Genomic DNA, 14,504 nt, shown 5'->3' with positions numbered 1-14,504 from the left:
ATTATCTCACTGCACAAGCATGATAAATACTTTGTCACAGGCATTTACTTGCATCCTAGTCCTCCAGTGATGGTGAGACACAGGTGTTAGCTCAGATTCTGTGCCTGCATTGTAAATAGCATTAGACTAACTAGGTGATGATATCACGTCAATATTTTGCATTTCCACAGAAATATCTCACATTTTTATTTTTTTGAGACTAGACCATGAAGAAATGCAAAGGGCATTTAATATGTATCAGTGTTCAGAAGAGACCAGTCTATGTAACATCTTTAAAAGAGGAGGCTTTCAACTATCTCATGTTTCCAGAAACACTTAAATACTCAGATGTCCTGGAGTACAAATGCCTGCCCAAAGCAGGGCTGACAATTAATTCAGAACCAGCATGCTATTTTCAGTTGGGTCATGAAAATCTGCAAAGAAAAAAATCCTGGAAGCTCTCTGGGCAACCTGGTTAATTGTGGAACACTTTTTTCCTTAATCAGAATCTCCCATACTTCAAGCAGCAGTGATCTTTCCTGCCAGTCCTTGCCCAGCCATTGCTATGGCAAGGTGAATGTCTTGCACTAAATCCAGCCCAAGCTGTGATTGTACAGGAACACTGAAAATGTTTGACCTGCAGTTTCTGGGCTCATCCTTCTTGAAGTGAAGGGAAAAACCATGTGAAAGACATGCAAACAACTTAGATCACAGTTTCCACCATGTCTCTGAAGCAGCTGTTGGGTTTTTTAAAGGATTCTAGGCTGAGGTAGTTACATAGCAGCTTCCAATGAAAAGTAAAAAGCAAGTGGGAAAATAAAGCAAATATAATGTTTAAAGATATATAGAGTGAGGTTTATTGAGAATTATAAAGTTGTAGCTGTACAAAGGAAACTGATTTAGGCATTTCAAATGCCACTTAATTATAAGGCAAGTGATGCAGTAACTAGGGAAAGAAACAAGTTATGTAAGGTAGGTAGAGATTCTTCAGCATTTAGTTTTGGTTACACTAAGCAAAACATTGAATAGAAATAGCCTCTGTTCCAGGGAACAGTGAGCAGGTTGTGTCTCTCTGAAAAAGGCTCTTTGGGTAATCTGGTGTATTATACAACACTAAGATTTATTTAGGTACATTGGTTGCCTGCATAATTAAAGTGGAAACTACTGCAAGAATAACCAACATAAACAAAGAAGTTCCTGCCTCACTCATCTCTCAGAATTATTTGAGCATGCTAATAAGTGGTAGACAGAGAAGATGGATCTTGAATAGGACCTGATTTAGAAATTTCTGTTTTCCTAAGAATATCACATGTCAAGAGATATCATCCACCCGTGGATGAGTTTCCCACAAGGATTTTGTTCACTCACTTTCTGTTTTCATCAGAAAAGGAATCCAGACATGAAAAAAATTGATGTGAAAGTATTTATGTAAAGAACACTTGTGCATTTAAACAGCTTTTCCGTCAATGTGTTTTACCTCATTTGGGATTTTTAGCATATATTACTCCAGCTGTAAGTTGGCTTTGGCAAGTTTTGTAGAAAACTATTGCAGCTCAAGGAGTTTCAGCAAGCACTGGCAAAACATTTGAATACAAAAGCTTTTGAAAATCTGATGTATTTGCAGCATCTCAACAACAAGTGTTCCATTATAATTAAAATGATGCCATTAGTCATGAATATTTGCAATCAAGGGCAGATCTGCTGAGGTGGAGGTATCACAAAGGTCATTTTTTGCCTACCATGCACTTTTCTTGCCTCATCTTATCATTACATCTGTACATCTAATTGATTTTTCCAGATATCTGTTTGAGAACCAGAAAAACAAAGCAAAAGTACAAAAGATTATGCGGGAGGAGGTGTAGTTTGAATTTATCACACCAAATCACACACACAACAAGGAGAAGCAGCCCTTTGTAATGCTTCTCTCTTTGCTCAGTGTATGCACACAGTGCCTGAAATGTTGAATAATTAAGTTTGGTGACCCAAAACAGCTGTGACAACACTTCCTAGAGTTCAGTGGCTGTGGCTTCCTTCAGTGTAAATTCAATGGACCAGATTTTCCTGGGTGGTTCTTGAAACCAGACTGCCAGGGTGTTGGGGTTTTTCATTGGTACAGTTTTAAACAGACTCTTGTGTGAGGTTCCACTGCTCCCACAAGCCAAACGTTCTTGCTGGGAAATGTTCTCAGAAGGAGAATCTTGCCTACAGAGCCAATTCCCCAGCTCCCAGCTTTCTGTTCTGAGAGGCAAGCAGGCATTCCCAAGTAAAGACAGCTCTTTAAATGCTGTAGAGGCAGGGGTGCACAGCAGGAAGCTCAGCCTCGGCCAAGGAAGTTTTTTATTAAATCCTGATATCCGATGTGAGTGTATTGACGTCATCAATGGACTCACATTGCTCAAAACCACACAAGTTTAAATTTAACAAAAGGTCTGTAAATTGTGTCCCTGAGGAGCTGATGACATTTTAGGGAGGCCATGGGTTTCTAAGAAACTTCCTCTAACTCTTATAGATATAAGTTCTGGAACTTTGGGTTTAACTGATGTTTGGCCTAGGGACCTTCTTTTCGATGGTTGTTTCTTTTGATGACATCCACAATAAAAGTTACAAGAATCCCCATGTACTACCAACAAGGATAGGGGTTTCCTTGCTGGGGAAATGAGGAAGAATGGTAAGAATCTTGAGGGGAAATTGCTTATCAGCTTTACATGGATCTTCTTCAATTCTTGAATATACTAGAAAGATATTTTTTCTATTACTGCTGCCCTCTCCTGGGCACAGAGGACCAGCAGGTGCACAATGAATGAGTTTGCTTCTGCTGCTGAAACTAGTAATGCTGGGTTCCTTATTCATGTCATTGAGAAACAAATCTCTCACGTTTGTGAGAAGAAAACAGATAGCCCAAAACCCTATTCCTAAGACAAGAAGAATCTGAACAATTTGCTCAAATAATACAGAATATAGAATTATAGAATAATAGTATGGATTGGATTGGAAGGGACTTTTAAAGGTCTCTAATCCAAGAGCCCACCCAAGGACAGTGACACTTTCTACTATCACGGGTTGCTCTGTACCCCATCCAACCTGGCCCTGAGCACTTCCAAGGATGGGGCAGCACCAGCTTCTCTGGGCAACCTGTGCCAGTGCCTCACCACCCTCACAGGAAGGAATTTCTTCCTAATCAAAACCTGCCCTTTTTCAGTTTGAAGCTATTCCCTGTGTCCTGTAAATACTCTTTCCCCATCTTTCTTGCAGGCTCCCTTCAGTACTGGCAGGTTGCAAGGAGATCCTGCCAAAGCCTTCTCTTCTCCAGACTGAACAAGCCCAATTGTCTCAGCCTTTCCTCACAGGAGAGATGCTCCATCTCTCTGACAGCCTTGGAGGCCTCTCTCTGGACCGGCTCCAGCAGCTCCATGTCCCTGCAGTGCTGGGACCCAGAGCTGGATGCAGCCCTGCAGGTGGGGTCACCTCACTCAGCCTGCTGCCCTCGCTGCCTCTGGTGCAGCCCAGGTGTGACAGAACCTTTCCACAGCCACCGTGACAACAAAGGGAAACTGGGCCAAGTTCTCCCTGCAGGAATCCTGATGGAGTCAATGAGCTGTGGTTGCACAAAGGCTCAGTCTGGTCTGTGACGTGGCTAATTTCTTGTTCAATTGAAGGGTTGACAGGTGAACTCCAGATTTAGGAAGGATGCTCTAGGATGTTACCACCTTCCTGTTGATTTCTCCTCCCAGCTGGGTCACTACCACAAATACTGAGCTGCACTAATCAGGCATATGAGTATTTCTAATCAGCTGCAAAGCAAAGACTGACAGATTCCCGGACAGAAAAAAACAGCAGAAACTGGGCCCGTATGAAAAATTGTGTAAGTATTGAGAGAAATCAGATGTAAGAAGCAAGATGCAGTTGCTAGTGATTCACACAGTAGCTAACACAATAGCACTTACATCACTATTCTGATGCAGTAGTCAAGCTTTAACCTTAGAAATCAGCAATCTCCAAAGATCTGTTCAGTCTGGAAACAGACTGTGCCAAACTGTTCCTAACTCAGAACTGTCACATGGTTTTTGTGAAAATATAACTTATAATACTTTAAAAGCATGCAATTAACAAGGTTTTGGAAATGTTTTATTCTCCACTTTCTTAGGACTTGAGCTATATAATTTGATCCAATGAAGAAGACTTGAGAGCCACTGATCTATGTTAAAGTAATTTTCCCACTTTCTTCTTAGTTCCTCCTTGGTTCCAGTATAAAAACCATCTCCTAAAACCCAAGGCATGCAGAAAACAAATACCCTGACAGTTTTTTGTTTCCCAATAAGAATAAAATTTTAGTTGCATATCTTTGTGTTGCTTTCAGCCAGAGTAGAGTTAATTTTCTTTGCAGTGGCTGCTGTGGGGCTGTGTTTGGATTTGTGCTGAACACAGGGTTGATCACACAGAGATGTTTTTGTTGTTGTTGTTGTTGCACAGAGCCAAGGCCTTCTCTGCTTTTGTTAACCCCACTGGTGAGGCAGCTGGGGGTGCCTGGGAGGGTGGGAGGGGACACAGCCAGGACAGGTGACCCCACTGACCAAAGGGACATTCCAGGCCATGTGGAATCATGGTCAGTGTATAAAGTGGGGGGAAGAATGAGGAAAAGGGGGGCATCTGCAGTGATGGTGTGTGTCCTTCCCAAGTCACCTTTACTCATGACACAGTCTTGATCTCCTGGAGAAGGCTGAACTCCTGCCTGTCCATGGAAAGCAGGGCATTAATTCCCTGTTTTGCTTTGCTTGTGTGCATGGCTGTTACTTTCCCCATTAAACTGTCCTTATCTCAGACCATGACTTTGTAGATTTTACCCTTCTGATTTCCCCCCCCCAAGTCCCAGTGGTGTGGGAGTGAGCAAGGAGCTGTCTGGGGTTGGGTGGCCAGCTGGGGTTAAACCATGACAAACTTTTAAGTTGGTTTCCCTGTGGAGAGCCACATATATCCTCAAGAATAAAATATGATCCTTAGAAAATAACAGAGTGACCTGGGTTGGAATGGACCTTAAAGATCATCCAGTTCCATCCTGTCTGCCATGGCCAGGGACACCTTCCACTAGACCAGGCTGCTCAGAGCCCCATCCAGCCTGGCCTTGAACATTTCCAGGGATGAGGCAGCACCAAATTCTCTGGGTAGCCTGTGCCAGTGCCTCACCACCCTCCCAGTAAGGAATTTATTTGTAATATCTAATCTAAACCTACTCTCTTCCAGTTTGAAGCCATCCCCCTCCTTGTTCTGTCACTACATGCTCTTGAAATAGTCCCTTCCAATATCTTGTACTGGAGACCCTTGGTTTCAGTGATCTTCTGGTGTCCTCAGACCTGAAATTATCCTTCAAACCTAGAATCCTTCAAGTAAATTTCAACTGCCAACTCTCAGAAAAGGCTTAAATCTCCTGCAACATTCAAAGGTAATTTTGTTCTCTGCTGGAATTACAAGGAGTGGGGACAAGTGCATGTTGTGACATTTTGTCAGGTGACACTTGTTCCTAAGCACAGGAAGTTAAATCCAGTTTAGCCATGTATTGAGGTACATCTTCAGTCCTCTGCAGGTGCTGTGTGCAGGTCACAGGATTTCCAGGCACAAAACCTAAAAGAAAAAGCAATCCATGACCACTTAGATCTTATCCTCCTCAGCAAACACTTAGGAAGCACTAGAAGTACAAAGTGTAGGAAGTATTTTAACAATCATATTAAGACCTTTCCTGCCTTAGGATTACTACATTACTTTGTGATGGCAGAAAAGGAGATACTGACATCCCAGAGGATGGAAACAGGAGGCTCAATAATTCATCCCCCTGACTTAGAGGAATCTTCAAAACCACTGAGAATTGCTGCATCACTATCAGTGGGAACACTGAATTTACAAAGCAGACTGTAATGCCATAACATTTATATCTAAGGCATCTCTGCACAGCTAGGTAAAGCTGAGAAAGCAATAAAGCTTAATTAAATAATCCCGCTACCTAATAAAAGAAGCATGGTGAAGGCCTTGTGGCACGAGCTTCACCATGGCCTGGCAGCTAAAAAAAGGTCTCTTCAGATGTTCTTACTGACGCCCGTATGGCTTGAGCCAATCATTTCTAGCTGGTGTGGATGAACCTACCGAGCTGAAATGACCCTTTCTCTGGCTGGATAGCTGTGGGTAACTGGCTAATTGCAAACTTCAAACAGCATTGTAATTGCTTGAGAGTGTTTGTCAGTTTGGGAATATTTATTAAAAGTATATCGAACGTAATTCTGAAAGCCCCTAAAAATCTGAAGGAAAACATAATTACCTAAGGAATTAGTACAGGTTTATGCTACAGTTTATGTTGTTTGCACTAGATGGTGCTCTCACGTTGAGATGAAACAGCTTTTTATCACCGCTCTCAAAATTCATGAATAATAGCTAAACAGTTTTCTCAAAGTCAGAATTGTCAAAGTTTTCAAAAGAGCAAGGAAAAAAAACCTGCTGGAATGCATACGAGTGTGCCATACGGTAGTTTCAGATCACTGATGTCCCCCAGATGGCTTGAGGAAGGGATTTCAATTCTAGGAAAATCAGCACTAAAGCCACACGATACTTCACAAAAAAAGGTAAAAACTCTAAAAAACTTCAAAGCATTTGTCAAATAATACCTTTATGGTTAAATAACATCATTCCAAATGGGTGATCAGCATTACAAACTGGAAAACAAAGGCAAGGGGATTTAGCAGCAAAGCTCAGTGTTTTACTGTAAGGACAAAGCCCACTGTTCCCTGTGTGGTTTGTGCATATTTCCACTCAACATTCTCCTTCACATGATGCAAGCATAATGCCAGAAAGTAGAGGTGACTTATGTGTCTCAGAGATTTCTCACTGTGTCCATTGTGTTTGAGCAGGAGGCAAGTTTTTACATCATTTATAAATGATGTGAATTCTTCTGGACCCCTTTCTATTTTCAACAAGCAAGTCACCTTACTCGTGCACATTCCTTTCCAGGTGTCCTTCACCAGTAAGAAGCTCTCTCAGTCCCACCGTTCGCTCCCTAATTCCTCTGCCATGTGTAGCTGTGACACACACAGGAGCATTGTGGTTAACAATGAAACAGAACAACATTCTGCAGGCCAGCACTGTCTTGCTGATAGGTCTGAAATTGAAATGGACTCTTACAGTGTGAGAAGTTTTGCCTATGCTTTGTAGTTACTGAATACCCACCCTAAACCTTCTTTTTCCCTCTCAGCCCTGTATAGACAATTATGCAGGGCTCCTCTGGTTCCTTTCCTTGCAGATTTCATCTGGCTCCTTTCCTTCTAGGCTCACATTAGACTAAGCCCTATTGAGACACACCACTCTCTATTCCTTTGCTTATTTTCCTGGACGTTAAGCTCCTGCTCATACCAGCTGTTAATGTTCTAGGTAAAATGGAACACCCAATTGCTCATGATCAAGACCAGGATGTGGCTGTCACTGTTCCCACACATAGAGAGTCTGTTTGCTTCCAGGCAGCACGACATCAGAGCTGTAAATTATACAAAGCTGGCATTTACTGTGCCCTTTACCTTTAACACACCCATGCACTGAACAAAAGCAACAGAGACTCCAGTCTCAGAAGGCAGCCAGCCACTCGGGGCCACAGGCCCCTGAACACCAAGGATGGCATTTTCCCAGGGAAACAAAACTCACCAGCCCAGGTTTCTAATGTCAGTTTGCATGAGGCACGTGGCACCGTCAAAGCAGCCCGAGTCGGCGGTGGTAGCAGCTGGGGTCTGGGCAAGAAGCAGCTGTAAATTCTCCTGACCTGGATTCCACAGGGCACACGGGCTGAAGGGAGCACTCTGATTTCCCCCTTGCCAAGCGGCTTCTTTAGCTGAAGTTGCTGACCAGGGCCAGACTTGACACAGCGTAATGGCTTTGTTGTTTTTTTATTTCTCAGGCCTTCAGTCCTGCGTGGGATGCTGTAAGCGGGTGCTGCAGAGGCTCCGGCAAGGCGTCAAAAACGCCGGCCCCGCACCCAAGGGTGGCGCAAGATCTCCTCCAGCTCCGGCCTGTCCGCGGGGCGCGTGGCCAAGCACCAGCGGATCAGATGCTGGCACTCTGGGGAGAGAAGGCAGAAAGGGCCGGTCACGGGCAGAAGGCTCCTGCCCGGCTGCCCGGGCCGCGCTGCGTGTGCTCGGGGCTGCGGCGGCCTGCCGAGCGAGCCTGCCCCGCGCGGGAGAGCGGCACGGCGGGACACGGCCGCCTCCCTGGGCCGCGCGTGAGGGCCACGCCGACCCCGTCGCCACGGGCCGCCTCCTGCGGCCGGCCCTCGGGGGCAGATCGAGGTTGTGCGGGGCCGCGTGAGGGCCAGGCCGGGCCGCGCGCCGCCGTCTGCCAAAGCCCGCCCTTTTGGGGCCCCATACCGACCTGGAGAGACCTGCTGCCAGAAGAAGAGCTGCCCCAGCACGATGGCACGCTCGTCCTGGAAGGGGAGGTTCCCGCAGACCATGACGTACAGCAGCACGCCCAGGGACCAGATGGTCGCCGCACGGCCGTGGTAGCGGCCGAGGCAGATCCACTCGGGCGGGCTGTAGGCGTGCGTTCCTAGGGGAGACAGGCGGCGCTGTCCAGGCGCGGGCTGCTGCCTTTCCCGGAGCCTAGCGCCAGCCTCCTGGCTGAGGCAGGGGCTGCACCCGCGGCAACAACTTCCCCCCCGAGGCCGCCCCGCCTCCCCCAGCCAGCTGGCCAAAGCCAAGAAACCATTCTGCAAGGCCAAGAAGGTGAGCGGAGCAGCCCAGGCCCTTGCGGGCCTGCCGAGCCGAGAGGCCGGGAGTCGGCTTTTGCCGCCCTCTTCTGTCGGCAGGGCCGGCAGCCGGCTCCCGGGGCAGGGCCTCTGCCCCGTGCCAAAGGGCGGCCTGCTGAAGGCCGCAGCCCGCAGCCCGGGAGGGAGCGGGGCCGTGCAGTGCCTGGCACCGGGAGGAGGGCCGGGCCGTGGGCTCACCGGCAAACCACGTGTAGGACCCCTCCTGGAGGAAAGTGCCGCAACCGAAGTCGATGAGCTTCAGGTCACCGCTGTCCGGGTCCACGAGGAGGTTCTCCGGCTTGATGTCCCGGTGCAGGACGCCGCAGGCGGTGCAGTGCCGCACGGCCTCCAGCACCTGGACGAAAAGCCAGCGCGCCATCTCCTCGCACAGGAACTCCCGCTCCAGCAGGAACTGCAGGAGATCCTGCGATGCCTCCGGACGCTCCATCACCAGCACGAAGCTGTCAGGCAGCTCGAACCAGTCGAGGAGCTGGATGATGTTGTGGCAGCCAGAGCCCACCTTCTCCATCAGCACGATCTCCAGGGGCACGCGGGTGCCGTCGGGTTGTGAGGAGGAGAAAATCAGTGCCTTCGGCAGGCCCGATGCCGCCCTGGGGCTGCTGTGCGGCGCCCTGCCTGGGAGTACCCCAGTGCCCCCATCGCGCAGCCTCCCTGGTGCTTGGGCTTCCTCCCGCCCAGGGGATGCTTGGGGGGTGCCCCCTGCCCGGCCCCGCCGCCGCTGTTTGGCGTGCCCAGGCCCGCGACGCTGCGGCCTGCACGCTGAGCCCACGCCCGCTGCCCCCGCCATCCCCCGCCTCCCGCTCCCCATCGGCGCCCCGGGATTCTCCCTGCCCGCCGCACCCCTCTGGCCCCGCTCACTCACCAGCTCGTCCCACTGCAGGACGCTCTCCCGGGCCACGCGTTTGATGGCCACCTGCAAGCCGAGGAGAGAGGAGGGAGGGCTGAGCTCCAGCCCCGCCCCTCCCCACCGCTGCCCTTCCTCCCACGCCCGGCCGGTGGCGGCCGCTCACCGGGCTCCCGTCGGAGAGGCGGATGCCCGAGAAAACGGTGCCGAAGCCGCCGCTGCCCAGCTGCGGGCCCAGCTGGTACAGCTCCTGCAGCTCCTTCTTTTGCCCTGCGGTCGAGAGCGAGCCATCAGCCTGGCGCCCGGGAACGTCCCCCCCCCCCCCATGCAGGTGCCCGCGAGCGAAGCTGCTCTCACCTGCTTCCTGCTGCGCGACCCCGGCCAGCGGCCGCCGCCCCGCAGCCGACGGGCCGGCGAGCGGCAGAACCGGGCCAGGGCAGCGCGCACAGGCGGCTGCAGGAGCCTCGGTGCAGCGGGGCGGGCCGGCACCGTCGCTGTCCCCGGCGTCGTAGGCTGGGCTCTGCTCTTGACGACGGCCGGGGCTGCAGCCCGAGGCTTCGCCCAGGGGGGTCCCTGGGGTAACTGCAAACCAAGCAGGGCCTTATGAAGCCGTGCCGTCAGAGGCACTGGGAAGAGGCAGCGACTAGGCTGCTCTCAGGGGCCCTGGCCTGGCCTGGCCGCGCCCCTCAAGAGCCCCGGGGGAGCCTCAGACAGCTCCTCAGGAGATCTCACCTGCTATTAGAGAGCCCTTCGTGGCCCTCGAGGGCTGTCCTGGGACAGCTTCCTGGAGATGGAGGAACCTCCTTGGTGTCTCCAGGCTCGTCTCCACCCCCAGGCTCGGGCTGTCGCCAGCCGGCACAAGCGGCACAGCGTCCTGGCAGCTGCGGGATGGCCGCTGCTGGCTCCAGGACGCTTGCTGCTCGGCCAGCTTCGCCCGAGGAGGCTCCCCTGGATCGGGCTGGGCTCCCATTTGGACTTCTGGGCTTTCCCCGGCCACCTCAAGGCTCAGGGGTGCGCCCGTGTCGTTGAAGCCCGTGAGTCCAAGGGAGCTGGGAGACCTGTCCACGGGCTCTGCACCCTCTGCAGGCTGACAGGTCTCACTGAGCCTCTGCCAGGGATGGAGGCTGCCAGAGATAGCAGAGGCTCCTGGCAGGGTGCAGGGTCTCTGACAGCCTGAGGTTCCTGCAGGGATGGCTCTCCCCTGCTGTGCCATCCTTGCAGGCCTTGAGGCTCTCCCAGGGATGGAGAATCCTGCTGGGAGCAGCCTCTCTGAGGGATGGCGGCCTGGGGAGGAGCTGGACGGGCCACAGCAGGGCAGGTGGCCTCGCTTCACCAGCTCCTCCAGCTCTTTCCACAAGGCCTGCCACATCCCCGAGTAGAGCGGCGCGCGTGTCCCATTGCGACCCCAGAGCCGCCGCATCAGCTCCTGCAGCTCCTGGGCCACTGCCACGCAGGGGCCGCAGCTGCAGGGCCTGCTCGGGGTGCTCGCGGGAGCACGCGGCCGCCTGCGAGGAGTCGCCCGAGGCCTGGGGCACCTGGGAGCCACAGGGGCTCCTCGGTTCCTCCGTGAGCCTCTGGGCCGGACCCCGGGGCGCTTGCTCCTCTTCGCTGTCCGTGCATGCCGGCTCCGTGGTTGCCGGTGGACAAGGGCCCACCAGAGAGCCACAGCGGCCAGCAGCAGGACAAGCGCGGTCATCAGGACGCCGCCGTCACTCGTGGCTCCGGCACGTCCCATCGCGACTGCACTGGCGCTGCAGGCGCTGGCCCGTCTTATATAGCCACAGCGCAGTGATGTCACAGTGCTGCAGCCCGCACAGCCCTGGGACGTCACAGCCCTGCCTGACGCCAGCTCTTGGCCCCTTTGTGCCGTCACAGCCCAGCCCCCCTCCGGGATCAGCAGAAGCGGCTCGTGGCTCGAGATGGACGTGGCCAGAGAAAGTCTGCTGGGAGCGAGAACAGGAGCTGAGCCTGTTGCAAGGCATCGTTCCCCGGAGCATGAGGCGCACCAGGGAGAGCGCTGGTGCCAGCAGCGTCCAGCCCCCGGCTCCCGGGACGTCTCAGCGTTCCCAGCTGGAAAACCCCACTGTTCTGTGCCTGAGAAGACAGATCCTCCAGAGACAAAGGGAGTTGTAGTTCCTCTGTCTCTGGGCAGCTCTCCTGAACTGGCTGTCAAGGGCAGCAAGAGTTTCTTGTTAGCGGCTCACTGACTTCTGCTGTGCCTCTGCTCTAAATAAATCAGGATTTGCCAAGGAGCGCTCATTGTGCTCCCCCTGCTCGGGCTGGGACTGGGATTCGCTTTCTTTCTTCCCAATAGCTGGCATGTGTTGGGTTTGCATGCTACATCACAGGGAGGCATCCTGCACCATGCAGAACCTCAGGAGCCAGCCAGCCACTCCAGGCCACAGGCCCCTGAGCACCAACGCCAGACCTTTTCCCTGGCAAACAAAACTCACCAGCTCAGGTTCCTGGTGTCAGTTTGCAGGAGATGCTTGGGACTTTAAAGCAGCCCCAGTTGGTGGTGGTGGCAGCTTGGGTCTGTCCAGGTGTACAAGTGTAAACATATTTTAATATATATATATATATATATATATATGTCCAGGTAGATCTAAAATGGTTTTAGTGTACTTACTTAGACACAGAATCATGTTACTCAGAGGCATAAAGGCAGATAAGGTCCTGTTTCACATTTGGGCTGTCTTGGCTGTGATAAGGTCACACTTGTAAATTCAAAATAAATCAAGTGCAGCTTTCCATCGCATGCCTAGTTTTTGCTGACGAATATGTATTTTTTCTGTAGTATATGTTTCTCTGCCATAAATCAGAGAATATACTTAGGGACTTTTTCTCAAATTCTCCTTAAGGTAAATGAGGTTTTACTTTAATCTACATCCTTTTAAAGCCAGCTGTCAGGGCAAGTCCATAGTTAAAAGTTTCATGTTGTAAATCTGAAATCACTTGTGGTAAAATCTAACATATTTTAGACACACGTTTCCATCTTTTAGCAAAACATCCCCCATGCTGTTATGCCAGTCCAGTAGGACGAAAAAGATGGTAAAGACTAAGATGCAGAAAGAACACAAAAATCCCCCTTTTAAGTAAAGAAACTTAAACAAAAGTCAAACGTTTTATGTATTTTTAATTATTTTTAATGACTAAGGGGCTAATAGCTTTAAAGCAGGCAGAAGATTTTCTTTGTTGCTGTACCATGATACAAGTCTTTAGCCATTAGCTCAAGCAAAGCGTAAGGCAGGAGGTCTAAACATTGGATGTGGATTGCAGAAGATTATTTCTCTCTCTATTATTCTTCTTTTCTAAGCAGCCATTTGAACCAATAGCCATTCACGTTGGCAATAATCAAGCTATGCATCTCTTTCAAGGTATCTTGGGATGCATTTAAAGCAGTGGAAATCACAGAACAACAGACATGGAAAAGATACAAAAATTTTCAATTTCTGAAATCTTGCCCTGTTTTTCTTCAAACAGGATTGCTGGTTTGAGAATGTGCTAGAGGCCATACAGTGCCCTTGAAGGGCAGTGGGTAAGAAGCAGCTGCTGCAGCGAGCACTGTGATAGGTAGGGTGCCCAGAAGCACTGCTCATGAGGGAGGAGCTGGAGCTGGTTAACTTCCCGCAGCACAGCTGGAAAGGAGCAGGACCCAATTCTCTCACTCCTGGTCACACCAGCCCGCAGCTGTCTCCTGTCCTTGCTGTCTTCAGCGCTGTGCTCAGCACTGGGTTTTCCATGCTGCTTCCTGGCAACTTGTCCGTCACTTTGACATGCAAGCAAGCAAGAACAGGGCATGTAGGAGGAAGATCCTATCCGTTCACTACATTGGCTTCTCCACAAGATTGCCAAATGTTGTACAGTCACCATGTGACTGGCAGCTGAAATCTTTTTGCATCTCTTACTGTTTATCCCGGGATAGGGATCACATAACTACCTGTGGCTCTACCTCTTCCTCCTCTTCTGAGGGTCTTTCTTTGTTGAAGGTTAGGAATTCTTTTTCCCCCTTTTTGTTTCTTTTTCTCTCAGGAAATTCTCTCATCTCTTGCCTAGGAGATAGTAACGACCAGTACAGAGGCTTTTCTCCTGGGAAGGGCAGAGATACCGTCAGGTGTTTGGCTGGGGGTTGAGGGGCTGGGCTCAGCTCCTCTCTCTCTCTCTCTCTCTCTCTCTCTCTCGCTTTCGGGACAGGAGGGGTTCGGTCGAGTTGCTGCTACCGCGGGGAAAATTCGCTGCCACCGGGGAGTCCAGCCTGGTATTGGCTCGTCTTTATCGCGGGTGAGCCTCTGCCCATAAGAGCAGCCAGTGAACTGGAACCTTATTAACACCCAATTTGACTGGAAAGGACCCTCACCATCTACTCCGGTGCCTCAGGGGAAAACCCGGGACCCTGACCCCTCCTCCTTCCCGGAGGGAAGTATCTCCCTGGCATCCACATCTGTTTCTGCCTCCCCAGTGGGGAGAAGAAAGCCATGCTGGCACTTGCTGCCTCTCATTAGAAGTGGATGTTGCTCTGCTTTCAATGCCCTTAAGACGTGCAGAGCTGCAGTCCCTGCACGTCAGCTCTGGGCACACCAAAGCCTCAAGATGATGAGGGCACTGCTGACCTGGTGTGAACTAGCTTTGCCTCACATAGGTTAGAAATGGGGTTTTCAAATCATGGACTTAACTTGAAAAAGTCATGATAGCTCAGACTAAGGGTTAGTAAGGGTTGCCACAGTGCTCTCTGACCTTTTTAAGCTTTGTTGGGGCTATGAGCTGACTAAGGGGTCTGATGTGCAGCCAAGATCTCCTGGAGATTAGACCGCAAACAGGAGTTTGGCTCTGCAACTACCTGTCCCCGTCAGATTAAATGCTTCATCTCAGTAAGCGCATTTGTATTCTAGT

Source organism: Haemorhous mexicanus, chromosome 6, assembly GCF_027477595.1.
Source record: "Haemorhous mexicanus isolate bHaeMex1 chromosome 6, bHaeMex1.pri, whole genome shotgun sequence".
Taxonomy (NCBI): Eukaryota; Metazoa; Chordata; class Aves; order Passeriformes; family Fringillidae; genus Haemorhous; species Haemorhous mexicanus.
The sequence above is the reverse complement of the archived record's forward strand: the minus strand, read 5'-3'. Positions refer to the sequence as shown.